Here is a 21,042-nt window from a genome sequence, read left to right on the forward strand (position 1 = left end):
CATGGGTCTATATGTTATTCTGGGGAATGATCTCCTAGTTGTGGTAGAGAAGTCTTGGAGGAACTCCAGAATGCTTCCTACATTAAAGTCTACATTTATAGCCTTGATTCCTAAATGGAATCCCCTATTTCATTTAATGAATTCAGACCCATTTCTTTATGCAATGCCATTTACAAGGTTATTACAAAGGTGATTACTCTTCATCTTAAACTGGTTCTATTTACCTCTATTTCTAAAGAGAAATTTGGTTTCCTTGAAGGTAGGAAGATAAATGAAGTTATTGGGTTAGCTTAGGAAGGTTTGCATAGCGTTAAGACGATGAATCTCAAAGGGGCCATTTTCAAACTCAACTTACCAAAGGGCATATGATTGGGTTAGCTAGATCTATCTTTGACTATTATTAACTCATGTGGGTTTAATTATCGATTTTATCACATGGGTTATTATCTATATTCAAATGGTCTCATTTTTTGTATTAATCAATGTTGTTGCTTCTCCTTTCTTCCATACTCGAAGGGTCCTTCGACAAATATTCCCTCTTTCTCATTTATTATTTTTGTTGGTTACGGATGGAATCAATAGGCTCTTAGAGCAAGCCAAACAAAATGGGGATTTCCATAGATATTTGGTAGCTCAATCTTTGGACATTTCACACCTTTAATTTGTGGATGATATCCTCATTTTCTGTAATGGAGATCGTCATGAGGCAGAAGTACTGAATACAATTCTATTGTTATTCAGAAATACCACTGGTATGACTATAAATTTCCAGAAATCATCCCTCCTTATCTCAAACTTGTAGGGTGAAGAGATTCATCAAATCAATGTTATACTTCCAATGGATATCTCTCACCTAGACGAAGGCCTCAAATACTTGGGATTTCATCTGAAGGCTAATACATGAAGATTGATGGACTACCACTAATTGATCTCTAAGTTTGAGAAACACAATAAAGTTTGGTGTCATGGGTGGCTTTCTTGGGCGGGACGTCTTGTCTTAATAAAATTTGTTCTTGAATCTATTCTCGTGTATTGGTCCTCTCTAGCATGGATCCAAAAGGTGTCTTAGAGTGCATTAGGTGTTTATGTTACAAGTTTTTTATGGTCTGGTTCAAATTCAAAGGTGACCCTCCTTGGGTTGGGTGGGATAAAATTGCAATACCAGAGGCTTTGGGAGGATGGGGTCTCAAGAATACCTTTTTATTCTCTCATGCTTTAGCTACTAAATGTGGATGGTGACTTCTTACCACTCAGAGTCTTTGGAAATTGGTTGTAAATGATAAATACATATCGCATCTTTCAGTGGAAGATTGGGTGCATAGGTCACAGGGAAAATTTTAGTGGCTAATATTTGCAGGTTGGCTAATTTTCCATGATTTTCCAAAAAAAATGTCTACCACTTTCCATTTTTTTTAAATTATTCACCCAAATTTTATAGTACATCATTATTTGACCTTAAAATTTGCCAAAATATTATATGAACTAATACAAAATCATTGGAAATCTAAATATTTCTACAAAAATATTACAAATTGCATATTAGGGACTAGTAAGATTCACCAAGGTTTCTAAACTTTAAGATAAACTTCCATCCTTAAAATATTCCCTGGTAGGTTGGATAAATCTTGGTACAACATCTCAGTTATATGGAGGGCTATCTTAAATACCTTTGAAACCATTTGTAGTAGTCTTTCTTAAAAATTTGGTGCAGGTTCACAGGTCCATGTTGGTCAAAATCCCTGGCCTGGTTGTCTTCAAGATAATTTTCTTCCTCCTCCATTAATTTAATTCCTTTGGGATTGTGGTTATTTGAAGTTGGCCCTCATTGCCAATCTAACTTCCACAATTATTTGGCATCAATGTTGGAAGTTTACGTTTGAGCTGGAGATATTGGAACAATTCATGAAGTCTTGGAATATATATATATATTGGTTCTTTATAGTCAAGTCATGTCTGTATATCTAATAAGGATGATGAACTTGTTTGGATCGGGTCAAATTGTGGGCTTTACTCCCTAAAATATGGATACTCCTTCATCTTTTATGAGCATCTACCGGTTGTTTCACAATGGTGGTGGAAGATTGTTTGGAAATCCATATGCCTTCCAAAGGCCACGATTCTCATGTGATTCATATTAAATAGAAAAGTCCCAACTTGGTATGTTCCACAAAGGTGCTTCTCCACTGGTCATGGCTGGTTTTCTCTTTGCTAAGCTGAAGATAAAATTGTCACTCATATTTTCATGTCTTTCTCCTTTGGTCAGCAAATCTGAGAATATTGTAGATATGCCAAAACTCATATTGGGCCTCGGTATGGCTCAACAGTTGAAGTCGCTTGGAAATCATGGCTCTCTCTCCCTACCTCCTGCACATTCAAATATTTTTGTTAATCATCTACTGGGGGATTTGGATCACTCATAATCGAGTTATCTTCGGGCATGTTGTCTCCTCTCTAGATCATTGTTAAGCAGGCTTGACTGTTAAGGAGAGGACCTTTAGGTACTCGACCCCAAGGGAGAGGATGCGTAAGCAGGCTCGACTGTCAAGGAGAGGACCTTTAGGTACTCGACCCCAAGGGAGAGGAGAGGGGGCTCGACTGATAAGGACCCTCACCATATGAATAGTGAGTGACTCCGTCCCTTTAGGGGGCTCGACCATTAGGGAGAGGAGAGGAGAGGACCCTCACCATATGCAGAGCTAATGGTGATTATTTTTCATTTCCGACAAGAGAAAGAAGTGCACAAGGTTCGAGAAATAATTTTTGAACAACCTGATAAATCTAATCTATGGGCTTACTTCGATGGTGCATCAGCTGATTCGAGTGAAAAATTGTAGGGGTGGTTTCATTCTGCATCTTTCAAATGAAATTTCTTTCAATGTTTCCATGGTTCTAGGTCCTGGATCAATTAATTATGTCGAGCTTCTTTCCTGTTGGAACCTTCTAGTTTTTTCATTTGAGTTGGGTTTTCGCCACTTAGAGATTTATGGTGATTCCAAACTAGTGGTAAATTGGGTGAATGGATCACAGTCTTGCAATAATTTTCTATTATCTCTTATTTTGGATGATTGTTTGTGGTTAAAATTTTCTCATGTTTCTCTTGCCATCATATATACAGGGAACGTAACCAAGCAACAGATGGCCTCTCCAGAGAGGTTTTAGAATTGGACATGGATTGTTGCAGGATCACTAAGTATCATGAGGGCACTAGTACTTCTTTTACATATACCCAATACTCTAATATTCATCTCAAGAAGATCTTTACGCCTAGTTCGCATTGACAGGTTGTGGGTCCCAGACTCATATTTTTTGTTTTTTGTATTAATATCGACAATTTTATTTGGAAAATGTTCATGATATTTTTTGTACATAATATGTTATAAATTGCACACTATGAGGGAGAACATCGTAGCCTTTTGTATTTGGGGATCATTGTCTTTATGAACCTCGGACATGATATATTTTCAGCATTATTATAATGGTTTTGTTTCTGAACAATATGCATACACACTTTTGTGTGTTTACATAATGTATTTTTTATTAATATAATACAAATTATGGGTTTTTTTCTCTGGAAATTTTTAAATAAATAAATAAAATTGGCCCCTCTTTTCCCTTGTATGGCCCTTATGCACTTGATAAATTCCACCTCTAGATATCTCGACCCTTCTATTCAGGTAACTCAACATATCTCTCTCCTAGCTCAGTTCCCTAAAATTTCTCCAGAAATTCCTTACTGCAATTCTTCTCTCTTCTCTTCAGTCTAATTGAGCCTCTCGCTCTTGAGAAAATTATTTCCTCAATAATTGTGCATCTTCACCTCTCCCTTAGCCTTATTTTATAATTTCATTAAGCCAAAATCCCAAACCCTAATCTCCTAAGTGATCAATGGCTACGATTAAATCCCAAGCCTAACTTGAAATCGAAAATTGAGATTATAGCTAGGTCGCTTAAATAATTTTATTATTTATCCATACTTTGGCCTAATAGTTCAAAATAATTAATTAAATTAATTATTGTACTTTTCCTAAGTTAATCTTTGGAAATAAATAATAAAATCACTTATTCCACCAATAAGCACCTAAATAGGCAATCAAATATATTCTACATGATAAGACACCACGCCAATATAAAATGCCTTCCTAGGCTACAAAATCAATGACACCTACCTACTCTAGCATGTTACAAGCAAGGGCTTGTTAGGATATTCTGACACATAGGAAATAGTTAAGTATAACTTGGTCTAGTGTAGAGTTACGTAAAGTGTGTTTCTTTACTATGTACATTTGTAACTTACAATCTAACGGTCACGATATGTTCTAGATATGTTCATTCTCTCCTCGGTATTACCGACACTTGATCCGTGGCTTAACACCCGATTGGTCCATGATCTCTATTTAAAAAGCATGGAGGGTCATTTGTTGGGTGACCGTTTATGAGAGCAACTTATGTAAATTTTCTTTCTTTTACATTAATAAATTGTCTGAAGTGGTCGTGTTGACTCAAGCCGTGGACTATTTCCCTCTTTGATGGTTTTAACCATGTCAAGAATACTGGTGTACCAATCTGTGATATGTCTGTGAGCGATGTCCTTTGGTGTTCTATCTAAGGAACATACCTTGTAAATTCCTACAGGGCTAAGCATATTCATAGAACTAATGAAGCCATCATAACATCATATCAAAATCAAACAACTACTCTTATGCTTGGTTATAAGATAAAGCAAAGGAAAAATCTAAGATAAGGTGATCACATTCTAAGACCATCATCTCACAATGCTCAAGGATAGGATCTAATCCATAAATATGATCTACGTTAGGGTTAAAATAAAATAATAATGGCTCACTTTTCCTATAAGAAAGGTTCTCAGGATGTGGACCTAGAATCTCATAAAGGTAATCAATATAACCTCTTAGACTTCCCACAATATAATCCCTAATAGCTTGAGAGGGAGTCATCAATATCTTGGGAGGATTTTCAAAATTTCTGAACCAAAACAAGGATGGACACAGAGTTCAAAGGATACTTTTTCTCAAATTTTAGAGTTTGTTGTACCTTTTTCTTTAGCTTGGAATTTGTGTAGCAAATTATGAATTTTAAACACTCTTTTCCCATAGTAATTCCTTAGGGATAGGTTTATGATGGCATGAAGGGAGAGATGGTTGGAGGGCCTCATCTTGAAATAATTGTTTCCCCTTACAAACAACAAATTCTAAAGGGTACACCAAAGTTAACATTTCACATGAACAATCATCTGAACTTGAATATGGGGACAACTGAAATCACATTAAAAGGAGGTAAAGATGGCTCAAAAAAATATGTGAACATGTTCTCTTCATGTTTCCAAAGATTATCTATATCCATATAGGCTTGAAAATAATTATAAGAATCTTACTAACATGTTGTTATAAAGGATGGCTTCCCCAAAGGTAATGATTCCATACCCTCAACTACAGTGTCACCATCAATATCATTAATTGGACCTCCATCAAAGTGATACTAGCTCAACTTCCATTTGTCTCTCCCCACACGTAGAAAAGAATTGATGTTATTCTCAATATTGAAAGGTTCATTAGGATTCATATTCCTTTTTCATCCTTTCAAAATATGTATCATAGAACTTGAAAGCATTGAGAGGAATAGAGGTTACCCCATTCTCATCTTCACTGGAAAATGTATCATCTTTAATGGGGTATTCCTCATAGACATAATCTTCAATATGAGATGCTTCATTAAAATATTCACCAAGATCGTGATATTCATAATATATTCTTCTTACTCTTTAATTCGATCAAGAAATACTTCTTCTTGTTTTCCTTTACAATTTTCTAAGTCATCTTCTTCTTTTGTGTCTTGAGAAAGATCTATAAGATCTTCTTCTTAGAGGGTATCTTCATGGCTTGGAAATCCTGGACCCCCACACTTGAGAAATTTCTCAATAAATATTACAATAGAAATGTTTTTTGGATCCATAGAACACTTAATCCATTCCCTTTGTTTTTCTTCAAAAGAGTCAAGACTCATAAATGCATTTTCATGGACCATATTAATTTCTAAAGTGTATTTTAGCACTCCTACAACATGATCGATAGCTAAAGAATAATCATCATCGAATTTTGGAACATCTTTCATGCAATATGTACCATAACAATTAGGGTATCCTATAATATCCTTAACATCAAAAACAAGGTACAATTCATGCAAATCCTCTATTTTATATCCCATGCAATTTCCATAACACAAAATTGTGGAGTTGCCAAGGTGTATCTTAAATTCCCTTTTTGCTTCACCCTACAAGCACAAAGTATTTGAATATCAATGAAGAACTAGGACCTTTTTTCTTTCAATGGAGTCACCAGATAAGCACATCAAAGGCTTTGAGCTACACCTATGAAGAACATTGAAGCATAGAAATTATAAAGAAATCTATGGAAAGTGATTACACGACCATTAGCATCATTATAAATCAACTTGAAAAAGGAATGATTAGTGAAATATTGTTATTGCTATTTGATTGAAATCAAGACTGCAGAACGATTCTAAAACATATGAGCAACTAGCAAAATGATAAAGAAAAGATATGAAAATGCAAAACCTTCACTATTTGCAGGGGCCCTCCACAAACAGGCAGTCACGGAACTTTAATCGAACAGCCAGCTATGCATCAAAGCTTCATTCTTCATTAACAGATAAAACAGAGTTTGAAACAATATTGTTGTATATAAAAATTAACCTCATGTTCATGTTTGTTGCACGGTATTTATAAAATCCCGTGTCAATAATTGTTCAAGGCTTTTACGCCTATCTTAGATAACAGAGTTCTAAATTAAAATTATAACAAATATCAAGGTATCGTTGCTCACGATTTTCTATTTGGCAAAGGAAATCGTGAAGCGCAGGAATTTCAGACTCTCGCTCGCTTGTTCAGCGATAAGTTGACTTTACCCTTTGACCACGCAATCGAACAATCCTTTGATGATCTGGTTTGGATGAATATGATAAAATCGTTAAAGGGGTCAATCTCCACCTATCCATACCTTTCTCCTCTTAGCTGGCACCTCTGATCCTGGTAAACCTTGGAATCGGCTACAGAAACATAGATTAGCTGCAGAATCATGCGAATTCGATAGCTAATACAAATAGTAACTCAATAATAAGGAACATTATTAAATATGAAATAAAAGACAATCAAATACCTTACTATTTCAAAAACCTTGTAGTTTGATGCCAATTGAGTTGATGATGAAGATCAAGGAAAGGAAATAATAGGTAAGGGAGAGTGTCAAAATGAAGCAATCATGAGGCTCAACATTTCCCAACACTGAGGCCATTGCATGTCCTCATGAAAAAATACAAAACTAGAAGTCTTTTCTATCACTGCTCCCTCTCAAAAACTTGGGCTAGAACATCGAAGTTTGTCGTTCTTATCTTCTTTCTTGCAATTGTCATTTTGGGCTTCTTCATCAAAATCCTGCATTTTAGACTCATGGCCTTCCTTTTTAGAGATTCATTCTTTTTCTTTAACTTCTTGTTCTTTTCATACCATAAACCCATATGTAAAAGGATGTAATCATTCTCAGTCATTTGTATCTCATTCTGCATTTTTAATGTTTCATGTTCCTTCTTCAGATGTCTATCAAGTGTCTCCAACTCAAAGACTTCTTGTTTCAGAGTTTTCATGAGTGGAGGTTCTTGTGGACTGTTAGACTAGATTTCTTTTTCATGCACTGTAGAACAAGATGCTTTTTTTGCAACTCTCCTCTCCAGAGATTCAATGTAGTTATAGATTTCTTGTTGTATTGGATCTATTTCTAGTGTTTTTCGACATGGGCTATGAATAGGTGAGATGACAATAGGTGATGCAACTTTCATTTTCTATTCTTCCTCCAAATTAACAACATTTGTAGATTGTTGAAATGGTTTTTGATTAAGCCTGATGCTTCTTCTTACATTTGATGGAAGAGGTTTTTTAGTTTTAACTCTTTTCTTCTATGTTTTAGCTTCCTCTGTTTTCTTGGATGTGTTTTCTTCCTTTTTGCTGAATTCCTTTCTTCTAACAGATTGTCTTTTAATGCTTCATAAAATTTCTACAACAAGAGTCTCATCTTCTAACTGTTCTTGTAGTTGTTGAGGTAAATTTTTAATAGGATTCTCATATATTCTCTTCCTTCCTCTTTTTGCACTGTTGATGCTAAGTGGCTCTTGATCTTCCTCCTTAAAATGATTTCTAACTAGAAAGCTATCCCAATTACCTCCTAGTCTTTCAAGATGAAATTCAAAGAGTATTATTATAAGACCGTGGTGATACATGGCGTTTTCTATGAATTGGATCATTTTCTGAACATTCCCAGACATTTTCCTTAAGCTATTTAACAAAAAATAAAGAAGATTGATTTCATTCTCTTCGAGAAAATGCATCATCAAACGAATGTGATAAAATAACATACAACCAAATCTTCCTTCACAGGTGACAAATTTTTTAATTAATAACAACAAATGTCTCCATTTACCCTTAAGTGTTTTACTAGGAATTCCTTTCTTAAAAATAATGATATCCATACTTGTGTTTTCAAGAAAGTCTTCCATTCTTCTCCTTCAATGCCCTTGTTCTTAAACCATTTCTCTTTGACTCGTGACAGTTTGGTAGCTTCGGCAATAAGAGATTACGTCATTGCAAACTTGACATCTCCAATTTCAACCTCTACGCCATCAAAAGCTCTGGCAAATGATTTGGTTACTTCCTTGTTAAAACCATCAAATTTTTCCATGAATTCTAGCCACTATGCTTTTTGCAACATTTCCTTCACCTGCAGATATCCTTCCATCAATTTTCTTCCATTTGGTTTTGTTCTTACTATGATGCCCATGGTTGAGAATTTTTACCTCAAAATTCACTTCTTGACATGGTATGAGTCGAGGTTTTGGGATAATTCCTTTGGTGATAGTATAAACGAGAGCGAGGGGAAAAACAAGTGAAGTGATCATGAGGGTATGAATGGATGTGAGTTGGGTGCTTTCAACAATGAATTCGGATTTTGAGATGAGTGTTGTGTAACGATGAGGAATGATTGGGTGGTTTACAACTTTTATTTTGATATGACAAGATATACTCACCTCATTTTCAGCAATGATGGTTTTTGAACTAGTGGTATAATGTCCATATAATTCATACACTTAATGTTTTGACCCTTATTATTAAATTAAATTTGCATACCTTTTGATTTGATGATTCTAACGTTTGATTGCTCCTTTTTGTATTGCCTTCAGGTGCTTCCGAGGATGGATTTGATCATTTCTTCAATCGTTCCAATTAGTAGTCCCTATCAAACATCAGCTGCGAAAATTTGTAAAAAATGCACATTCTTAGCAATTATGTAGCTATTTTATTCTAGAAAGAAAAAGATGGATAAAAAGAAAACGGGAATGGGAAAGAAATTTAGGATGCCAAAATTACTTGGTTTTCACCCTAAATTTTTTGTATAAACATGCCAATAGTGTTGGTTTTCATGTTTATACAAATTTTATTATTATTATTATTATTTTATTTTTAGAAAATAAAAAGGCTTACGAGTCAAGTTGGAGGAGAAAGAAAATCCTTCTTAACCAACTGGAAATGAGTGTTGTATTGCAAATGTTTGATGAACTCCTCCTTTGTCAATGACTTATGATAGATTCTTAATTGATAACCATTCACAAAAAAGCTGATCCTTTCTTCATCAATAGTTCTGATCCTAACTACACCATTATCAAAGATTGTTTCAATCTCATAGGGCCCAAGCCAATGAGTTTGAAATTTCCTTTGGAAATATTTGAACTTTGAATCAAAAAATAATGTCCAAACTCGTGGCTGGAACTTTCTTTCTTTGATATATTTGTCATGCCATCTGGATCTCTATTGTTGAACTAAATTGGTTCTTTGGATTGCATCTTGTCTTATCCCATCAAGTTCATTTAGTTTCTCTATTCTTTGTTTTTGTGCATCCGAAAGATCAAGACCCAATTTAATTGTTGTCTTGAAAATTTTTACTTGAAACTCAATAAGAAAAAGGACTTTCTTCCAATAAACAAGTTCATAGGAAGTATGCCCTGTTGTGTTTCTCCATGTGGTACGGTATGCCCATAAAGTTTCTGGAAACTTTTATGCCTAGTCTCCTCTGTGCAGATGCACATTTTTTGTAATAATTGCTTCAATTACTTTATTGGTGGACTCCACTTGTCCATTTGCTTATGGATGATATGGAGTGGACTTCCGATGTTTGATTTTGTACTCCTCCATTATCTTCTATACCAACTTAGATGTGAATTGAATACCTTGATTTGTTACAATTTCCCTTGGGACACCAAAACAAGTAAAGATATCCTCGAAAATAAATGAAACTCCAACATTTTCAATAGCAAAAGGAAGTGTTTTAGCTTACACCCATTTTGTAACATAATCACTGCAGACAAGAATGTACATTTTCTATCTCAATGGTGGATTTATTGCACCAACAAAATCCACAGCCCATTTTTCAAAAGGCTCAATAAGTAGCTGAGGTTGTAGAGGCATTTCATCAAAGGGAATGGGTTTCCCCATCCTTTGACAACTATCACATCTATTGAAATACTCTTTGGAATTCTTAAAAAGGGAAGGCCAATAGTATCCTAAGAGAAGGACTTTGTAGGAAGTTCTTTTGTCAGCGAAGTGTCCTCCACGTGGCTCATCATGACAAGCTTTCAATATCTCTAGTACTTCATTTTCTCTAACACACCTTCGAATGATCAGATATGGCTCTGTTTTATACAATTATTCATTTATCCATGAATAAGATGCACTAATTTGAATTACCTTCCTTTTTTCTCGAGGAGATAAATATGATGGTAACTTCCTTGAAGTGAAATAATTAGCAATATTTGCAAACCAAGGTGATTTAATAAACACTGCAAATAAATATTCATCCGAGAAATTGTCTTCTACAGGTACATCATTATTATCATTTTGAATCCTAGACAAAAATTCAGCGACTGTATTTTGTTTCCCGGGTCGATCCAAAATAGTGATGTTAAACTCTTGCAACATCAGCGACCATCTTGTAATTTTGTCATTAGTGACAGGTTTATTCATTAAGTACCTAATTGCAAAATGATCTGTATGTACAAATGTTTTGTAGCCAGTAATGTAATGTCTAAATTTATTGATGGCATGGACAACAGCTAAAAACTCATTTTATGTTACAGTGTAATATAATGTTGCAGGAGTCAAATTTTCACTAGTGTAATAAATGGCATAAAAAGTTAAATCATTTTGTCCTAGTACAGCTGCTAAAGTTGTGTCTGAAGCATCAGTTGAAATGTGAAAAAGTAGTTTCCAGTTTAGTCTAAGAATGGGTGCTTCAGATATTTTCTCCTTTAATGTTTCAAATGCCTTTTGACAATCATAAATCCAATTGAATTCACAGTCTTTTGTAAGCAATTTGAAAAGTGGGGACGCATTTTTTGTAAAGTTTTCTATAAATTTTCTATAGTAACCAGTGAAACCAATAAAACTTCTAACATCTCGTTGATAAGTTGGAATTGATAATTGAAAAATAACTTTTATTTTAGATGTGTCCACTCTAATTTCATTTCTTGAAATATGGTGTCCTAAAACAATTCCCTTAGTAAACATCATAAAACATTTTTCATGGCTTAATGAGAGATTTGCTTCTTTACATCCAATGAGAAATTTTTCCAAATTTTTAAGAGTTTCTTCAAAAGAATTTCCATAAACTATAAAATCGTCCATATACACTTCCAAACAATCATAAATTAGATCAAAAAAAATGCCTAATACTACTCTTTGAAATGTTGTAAGTGCACTACTTAATCCAAAAGGAAATACTCGGTAAGCATAAGTTCTCCATGGGAAAGTAAAAGTAGTTTTATCTTGGTCTTCTGGGGCTACTTGAATTTGATTATACCTGCTAAAACCATCTAAGAATGAAAATTATTTTTTTCCTGCCAATGTATCTAAAACATTATCTATGAAAAGAAGTGGAAAGTGATTTTTTAAAGTGGCTTTATTTAATTCCCTATAGTCAATACATACTCTCCATTTTCATTTCTTTTTAAGAACAATTACTAAGGGTGAAACCCACTCACTGTCTCATATTAAATAGATGAAATTTACATTCAACAGTTTTTGTAGTTCCTCCTTAACAATTTCCCTTAGATTTGTATTCATTCTTCTTTGATGTTGTCGAATTGATTTGGCATCTTCTTGAATGTATATATAATGTATACAAGGATCAAGATCAATTCCCTTCATGTTATTATATTCCCATGCATAGGCAAAGGAATGCCCTTGTAACATCTTTATTAATTCTTTCTTTTGAAATTCTTCCAAATTATTATTGTTATTCAAAGTTTTTTCTTAAAAAATTTCAATAGTAGAATTGCCAAATTTTTCCATAGAATGCAAGGATAGTTGACGAGATGATAAATATTCAATATTGCATTGTTCTTGAAAACTCTGACTAAATTCAAAATATAATGAAGATACATTATTTTCCATTAAATTCAAATTTTGATCTTCTTCATCTATTTGTGATGTAATAAAGATTCATCTTATATCAATATCATCATCTATCCATTCTTCATTTTCAAATTCTATTGTTGTTTTTGCAGGTGGATACAGTGTGAATTTATTTGTTGAGCTCTCATAAAAAATAAACATATCACCAGATCTACAACTTATAAAAGCATCAGTTGTAGTTAGCGATGGTCTTTCTAGAATCAATGGATGTCCTCCTAAGTTATTCTTGGGCGTTAAAATCATAAAATCGACAGGGTATTCTCAAGAATCTAAGGATACATATATATTTTCTAATACACCATCAAGTTTGATTACAGATCTATCTGCCAATTGTAACAGTGTAGGTGTATATTGAAGATTAGAAAGTTTTAATTGATCCATATTTTGTTTACTCATGATGTTTATAGTTGCTCTTAGATCAATCAATGTATTTGGGATCTCTTCACCATTGATGTGTGTTTTCACAACGAGACTTCCTAGATCAAGATATTTCTGAATTGTTGTCATTTTTCTTCGAAGTAAGATTAGTCTATTAACAAAAAGGAGATAAAATTACAGCTAGACCGAAGTCAGATACAATGCCCTGAAGAGAGGCAAAGGTATCAAGATAGACATGGAATGAGACTGCTCCAGTACAGGGAGCTCAGTCTTGAACCTTTTTCTAAGTTTACAAAATACAAAAAAGAGTTGAAATTCCATTTCACCATCTGAACAAAAACATGCCCAATAGTATGGGCCGCCTGTCGAGCTATCATGACATGAAAAAACAAGCTAAACATCAGGAGGTTCTTCAATAATTCGGCACCAACCTGTATCATACATGTTCCCTTCAGGAGTTGCTGCTGTGTTGGATGGACCAAGGTCATCCGGCGCCATATCCACGTTCGGAGCGCTGCTGGCTGGTGCCTCAGGAACCTGCAAAGGCTCTCTGCCAATCTCCAACTAGATACTCGATGTCGGAACAGAAACAGGTCCCGGGCCCTCCTGATGAGCACTCGGTTCGCCCTCTTGGGCTTCCTCCTGGAAAACCACTGAAATATGCGCCATGATTCTTGGTCGATTCAGCGTGCTGCAGAAGGTGAAGAGCGCAGAGCCATATGAGGGATGCCCTCTTCCACTTCGAGTGCGAGGGTAGTGCCCAACAGAGAAGTCGCTAGAAGGGGAGGTCGACTCAGTGGACGGGCTGGAAGGCACCCGCCTAAGCTGACCTCGACGAGACCTCATTCGATGGCGACGGCGAGGCATCGGGACGACCAATGCAGTGGTAAGAGAGCGAGGCGGTGTAGCGACGAAGACAAAGCTAGCGGAGCGCGTGACCACAAAGACCAGGCTAGCGGATAACAGGAACACTACAATTCGCAGGCCTGGTGCCCGAGATAGAAACCAAAAGGAGGACGGAGGCAGCTCTGCCGTGAGACCAGAGCTTGGATACAGAGTCGCCTCTCCGTTTATGCCACCATATTCATCAGTGAGGATGAGACTCGCATAAATAATGCCAAACTCAGAGCTCCAACCAGATTTTGGAGAATTCTGCGACTGAGTCACCAGGATTTGCTCCCCCGCCGGCTCATAATTGAGCTTTAAAACATCAATCTCCTTCAGGTCTCGAGAATCATCCAACATAACTGCCACAGTAAATGGAGCCAAGGTTTGAATCGAGCCAGCGCGTGCGAGCACATGAACCATGGTGCCGGACAGGGATGGAGGATCAGAGCCGATGAACAGCGAGCAAGTGAACTCTGCATATACCAAATTCCCAGACCCTTCATTTATTAGCCGGTTGATTATGTTGTACTGTGTGGGCAGGTGTCGTGCCTCCTGGCACCACCTCTGTCCCATCCAGAGTGTTAGATGTTTAAACACCCGCATCCGGGGTCTGAATTGTTGTCTTACCCATCATGATATTTGCAATTTTTCCAACTAGTTGGATTCTTTTGACTTCTTTTCTTTTTCTTCTTGGTCTTTTTATGCTCAATTCCCTAATTGTCTTTGCAAAAATTGGTATTTCCTTAATGGCTTGTAGCAAAGGGATTTTTATGCAAACATTCTTCAGTTCATCTAACATGTCATAATCAGGCAATAAAATCTGTTTTTCTACCCCTTCATCAATTTTTAATCTCTTAGGAAAAGGTGGTTTTGAAACAGACACTGAAGGTTGTTCCATAATAGGAGTTGAGTTATTTGAATGTGTTGGAGTAACTTTTTTTTGAGTTTTTTCTTTTTCATTAAGAGACTTCTCTTCTTCATAGATGTTTTCTTTTTTTCACTTTCCTAAATAACAACTGATGGGGAATTTTTATCTAATATTCTACCATATCTAAGTTGAACATTGTTTAGATCCAATGGAGCTATCATGTAAGTTTTGAAATTTTGTCCTTCCATATTGTAAACAGATTGTGAATTTTTATTATTATTTGAATTTGGAAGTGGTTGGGTAGGCAATTGGTTTGGTCTTTGAAGAAATGGTAATGAAAGTTGTGGATTCAAATTGTGGCGTTGAGTTTGTTGAACTGGTTGAGGGAAATATTGTGGAGGAAAATTAGGATATGATTATTGAGATTGTGGAAATTGAGGATATTGAGGGTACTTTCCATAAGGATTTTGCCATCCTTGTGATCAAATTTGTGGCCAAGATTGCCAAGACATTGAGGTGGTCCAATTACTTTGTGATGATTGTGCAAATGGTTTAGTGTTAAAACCTTGAGCTGTATTTGGTTGTAGATTCAACCAAGATCTTTTAGCAATAAAACAAAGAGGGTCTACCTAATTTGGTACTCCTTTTTTATAGACAGCTTTAAGACCTGGTATTGAGGGACATTCTTTTGTGTCATGATTTTCCGCACATATAGCACAAGTTTCTACACTCTTTAAATCAAGAGGACATTCTCTCAAGGCATGTTTCTTTCTGCACTTAAGGCAAAAAATAGACAATGTTGCATTTTCAGCTTTTTGTTTGTTTTGTATTTTAAGGGTGTTAATTTGTTCACTAAGACTCCCTAAATATATGTTTTAAAACTATCAAGCAAATTACTTAATTCTACTCTAGTCACTGTCCCAGCGACAAATTTATTAATCCTTGATAAAAGAGGATCTCTTGGATTTTTCCCAGTTCTTGCTTTGCCTCTTGAAATGTGTATGCATAACTCACAAATTTCTCCAAGTGACAACTGAGAAATGTCTCCCTTACCCATTAGATTGAGAAGATCAATCCACTCATCTCTAATGGATTTCAATAAGAGAGCTTTCAAAGTTTCTTCATCTAGATTATTCATTTTTGTCCTTTTAACTTTATAAGCAAATCTTTCAACAAAATCTTCAAGATTTTTATCTTCTTTCTGTACCATTTTAAAAACTTCATCCTTAATATTATGGGGCATACAGTAGTCCTTATATTTCTCTAAGAACGTAGTTTTCATTTGTTCCCATGTTCTTATGGAATTTATTCCTAAACCCATAAACCATTTTAACGCTGCATCTTTAAGGGTTGCATGGAATAATTTCAACTTTTGAGCATCATGCAAATAATCATATGATCTACACAAGACTCTAAATTTAAAGAAAAATGTTTTAGGAACTTCACTCCTCAGTCCATGAAAGTTTGGAAGGATAGAGGGTGAGATATTTTTCATTGTCGCAATGGTATCTTCATCAAGGATAGGAAATCCAAAAGGATCTGGATTTATATTTTCTCCTCTCCCTCTTCCTCCACCTCTTCCACCTCCCCTATTTCTTCCTCTTCCTCCTCCAATCCTAGGTTGTTCACCATTCACATTATGTTCCTCTCCTTCCCCTTCTCCAGCAATTGTAGATTCTTCAGAACCAATATAGGGTTTTGATTCCAATATTGGGTTTTCAACTTCATCTAGTTCCTCTAATTCTTTTATCAATGGTTTGTTAAAATAGGATTCTTCTTCCTATTCTTCAACAAGCACTTTCAGTTCTCGAGCTAGAAGTTGTTCCCCAGTGGAAGATAGAAAATTACACCTATTGTTGGAGATGTGGGATCTTCTTCTTCTATTATGGCTTCTATTAATGAAGTTGGTGAATCTCTAGGTTGGATTTCGGATCTTAATACATCAGGGAGTTTGTGTTTGCCTACCATGGATGCAATTCAAGTTTGTGTGAGTGGTGTGACACTGGGAGGTCGTGGTGGGGTGAGTGATGTTGTTGGAATTAAACTCTTACCTCTACCTACAAATCTACCCCTAAAGTCTCTTTCCCTATGCATATTATGTTTTTGTTTTTTTCTTCTTCTTTTTTTAATTTATCAAAACGAAAAAAACAGACTTCTATTTACACTTCTCCGGCAACAGCACCAAAATGTTTGTCAATTTAATTGTCTTAAATTGTTACATAAATTATCGTCAGGGTTAGTAAACTTATGAAGTGAAAGTGCATCATATATTCTAGAAGTCCTTTTTATTAAATCAAATTATTAACGTGTATGATTGAGTTATTGAAAATTACTTCTAAGGATTTTTTTCATTTATATCTTACTCTTCAAAGAAAATGGATTTAACACATTAAATATTCCTAAAATTTCCTCACTCCTTTCTAATGAAATACAAAATGCTCTTCACACTTGCAAAATGAAACTTAAAGCAAACTCACATTATCTCATTAAAAAATCTTAACTGAACTATTGCAACACAAATTTAATCTCTAAAATCATAATTATTCTTCTAACATTCTAGCAATCCTTGACATAAAAACCAAAAAGAAATTTACTTTTATTCAAAACGAAAACCACATGTTTACTCATTATCAATCACTCGTGTTTTTTAAATGAAAACCATAAAGAAATCACACATGCTTTGAAATGAAAACCATAAAGAAATCACACACGCTTTGAAATGAAATATTGTAAAATGAAACTAAAAAGAAATCACTCAAGCTTTGAAATGAAATACTCGGAAATTATAAAGAAATCTATGGAAAGCTATTACACTACCATAAGCATTATTATAAATCAAATTGAAAAGGGAATGATTAGTGAAATCTTGTTATCGCTATCTGATTGAAATCAAGACTGCAGAACGATTCTAAAACATATGAGAAACTAGCAAAACGATAAAGAAAATATATGAAAATGCAAAACCTTCACTGTTTTCAAGGGCCCTCCACAAACAGACAGTCACAGAACTTTAATCGAACAGTCAGCTACACATCAAAGCTTCATTCTTCATTAACAGATAAAGCAGAGTTTGAAACAACACTATTGCATATAAAAATTAACCTCTTGTTCATGTTTATTGCATGGTATTAATAAAAGCCCGTGTCAATAACTGTTCGAGGCTTTTACGCCTACCTTAGCTAACAGAGTTCTAAATTAAGCTTCTAACAAATATCAATATATTTTTGCTCACAATTTGCTATTTAGCAAAGCAAATCATGAAACACAGGAATTTCAGACTCTTGCTTGTTTGTTCAGTAGCAAGTTGACTTTACCCTTTGACCACGCAATCGAACAATCCTTTAATGATCTGGTTCGGATGAATAGGAGGAAATCGTTAAAGGAATCAATCTCCACCTATTCATATCTTTCTCCTCTTAGTTGGCACCTCCAATCCTGGTAAACCTTGGAATCGGCGATAGAAACATAGATTAGCTGCAGAATCGTGCAAATTCGGTAGCTAATACAAATATTAACTCAATAATAAATAACATTATTAAATATGAGAGATAAGACAATTAAATACCTTACCATGTCAAAAACCTTGTAGTTTGATGCATATTGAGTTGATGGTGATAGTTAAGGAAAAGAAAAATAGGTAAGGGAGGATGTCAAAATGAAGCAATCATGAGGCTCAACAAAGACCACAATCTCAGAAGGGATTGATATGCAACATCAAAATTTTCATGAACAGATGTATTCTCAGACTATCAATTCTATAGATTATAGCTCCACACATAAGGCAGATGATCTGCAATCATCTCAAAACATGTGTCCCAAGACATTCTTTGACATGCACATGTTGATTTTACATGGTCTTTCATACTGATAATTATTTTTTATCTTTTCAATTCTTATTAACATTCCATCATTCAATAATTACACAGAAAGACATCAACCATATAACATATTAGTACAGTAAAATCATGAATAGACAAACACACAATAACACAAGAAATTTACTCTAGGAAAACCCAACAACCTTATTCAATAAAGAATTCTTCAACTCAACAAAGACACATCTAAGTCTAACTAGGTCAAATCTAGTCCATGGTCCATCCTCCTAGTCAAGTTAATCAAGCCAACAAATATACTCTGCCATGTCTCTTCACTGCCTCAGAAGTGCGTCATTTTCTGCCTCAAAACTACAAGCTTCTCTACCTCAAAAATAGTCTTTGCATGCCTCAAGGATAACGTTGTCTTGTCTCATAGATTAGCCCTCACAAACCAATAGGATTCAAGATGATGATGGCAACCATGGGGGATGATTCACCAATTTTTTAGTAAAAAGGTAAAAAGATTAAAAAATATTAAAATATTAAAACTACTTTCTCAAATCGTATTTTCAACTTATCTCCCTAAAGTTTTACTCAAATTTCGAGTGGTAGTACTCATTGGATGCAAAATTTAATTTATCATTCAAAGAGTACCCATGTTACATACTTTCGACGGACCCTACTACATGAAAAATGAGAAATAATGAAAAACGTGATTGCATGTTTTTCATGTATTTTTCATTTTTCGTGTAGTAGGGTCCATCAAAAATATGCAACATGGGTACTCCTTGGATGAAGAATCAAATTCTGCATTCAACGAGTGTTGCCGCGCAAAATTTGCATAAACCCATAGGGATATAAGTTGAAAAAATAGTTTCTTTCTTTTTTCCCTCTAAAATTTGATGATGTCATCTAATCTTATTTTATTATTTCCACTATTATTTTATAATTTCCTTAAGAGGCCCATTTTAGACTTCAAAATTCCCCTAATGTGTCACAGACCTCCAAGTATTTATGTCAAACCATGCGAGCTACCTCACACCATACGAGCGTGTCTTGTCCTTTGAAGGAGTGGATGGGCCTTTATATGGTTTTCTTGAATGTCGAATGGGCATGTCTTTTGGATGTCGATGACATGAACAATTTTAGAGGGCCAACTTGACATTTTGGAGAGCTGACTTGAGTTCGGCCTTAGACTTTTGGGCCAAAACAAATATTCAAATTTCATTCTTTTTGAAAGTCACAATGGGCCTATGACTCAAAACAATTTCCTTTTGGGACTCTAAGCATTTAAATGTACTTTACAAATTCATAATGACTCTAACATACATTATGAACACCGACCATCGTTACAAAAATCAACACTCCTTAACTAGGGAGGTATTCATAACGACTATCCAAATGTTCTCATGTTGACAAAATTTCTCTATGAATAGGTTATATCAAATCATCATTAGCCTCGTCAACATCTCTGACATCATCAGCATCATCATCGCCATCAGCGTTTGCTACTGGCCATATCTAGGGTGGTAACAAACCCATGGCAATGTCATCAGCATATCAAGACTCGCTCCTCAAGAGTGATCGATCCTAAGACTCACTCTACCAAAGTTATTGGTCCTCAAATCCCAAGGCCTCTCCCTAGGGAAAAACGCTGAGACCCTCAAATAACAAGCACTCATTCACCCTTCTTGGTGAGCACTTTGGGCCAAGACCTCACTCAACCCCTCCACGGTTAGTGATTGGGTCTAGATGCTAAAAGGACCTAACTTCACCCTACCTAGTGTGTGATCAGGGTCCAAGATCCCACTACACCCTTCCTTGGTGTGTGATGGGATCCAAATGTTGAAGGACCTCACTCCACCCTTCTTGGTGTGTGATTAAGGTCCAAGACCTCACTCCACCCTTCTTGGTGTGTGATTAAGGTCCAAATACTAACAAACCTCACTACACCCTTTCCTGGTGTGTGACAGAGACTTCTCTGAGAGGCACTCACTCAAACCTGCATGTTGAGCACTCTGGGCCTCTCAGACTCATTCTCCCTACTGACAGGATGTCCATCCGTGTTGCAGACATATTAGCACTCCCTCTCAACGATAGGGGTAATCTCCACAAGCCCCAGCTTGTCTCTGAAGTATACGAACTTGTCCCTGTGCAACAACTTCGTTAAATCATCCACTGGTTGCTCATCGTTGGAGATGTACTTGAGCCTTATCACTCTCCTCTGCACCATGTCACGGATGTAGTGGTACTTGATCTCAAGGTGCCCTAACTTGCCATCCTACTGTCATCTACACTTGATCAACTAATCCTGCAAGATACAGTCATATTGCTTGCCTTTCATGCTGCAACATAATTGGCCTTTGATTGCAACAGATGTCTACTTCCTACTCATCCACATGATCGAATCCAAATCAAAAGTGATATATGAACTCTCTCTGTTTTCAACACTACTTACCCAATTTGATTTTCTGCCACTGTATTGCTCTGTATATGCCATGACAAGGTGTACCATGTCAGTACAACACATGTTGAGCCATATT

The 21,042-nt window shown here is 35.5% G+C and overlaps 1 pseudogene; it reads right to left on the bottom strand.

Moving 5' to 3' along the window:
- LOC149235788 (GDSL esterase/lipase At5g33370-like) overlaps positions 1-13,426 on the bottom strand; it is a 46,064-nt pseudogene extending 32,638 nt beyond the window's left edge.
- Between the last annotated feature and the right edge of the window lie 7,616 nt (positions 13,427-21,042).

Source organism: Pinus tabuliformis, chromosome 8 (assembly GCF_031772625.1).
Source record: "Pinus tabuliformis cultivar Carrire ecotype Pingquan chromosome 8, CPIR1, whole genome shotgun sequence".
Lineage (NCBI taxonomy): Eukaryota > Viridiplantae > Streptophyta > Pinopsida > Pinales > Pinaceae > Pinus > Pinus tabuliformis.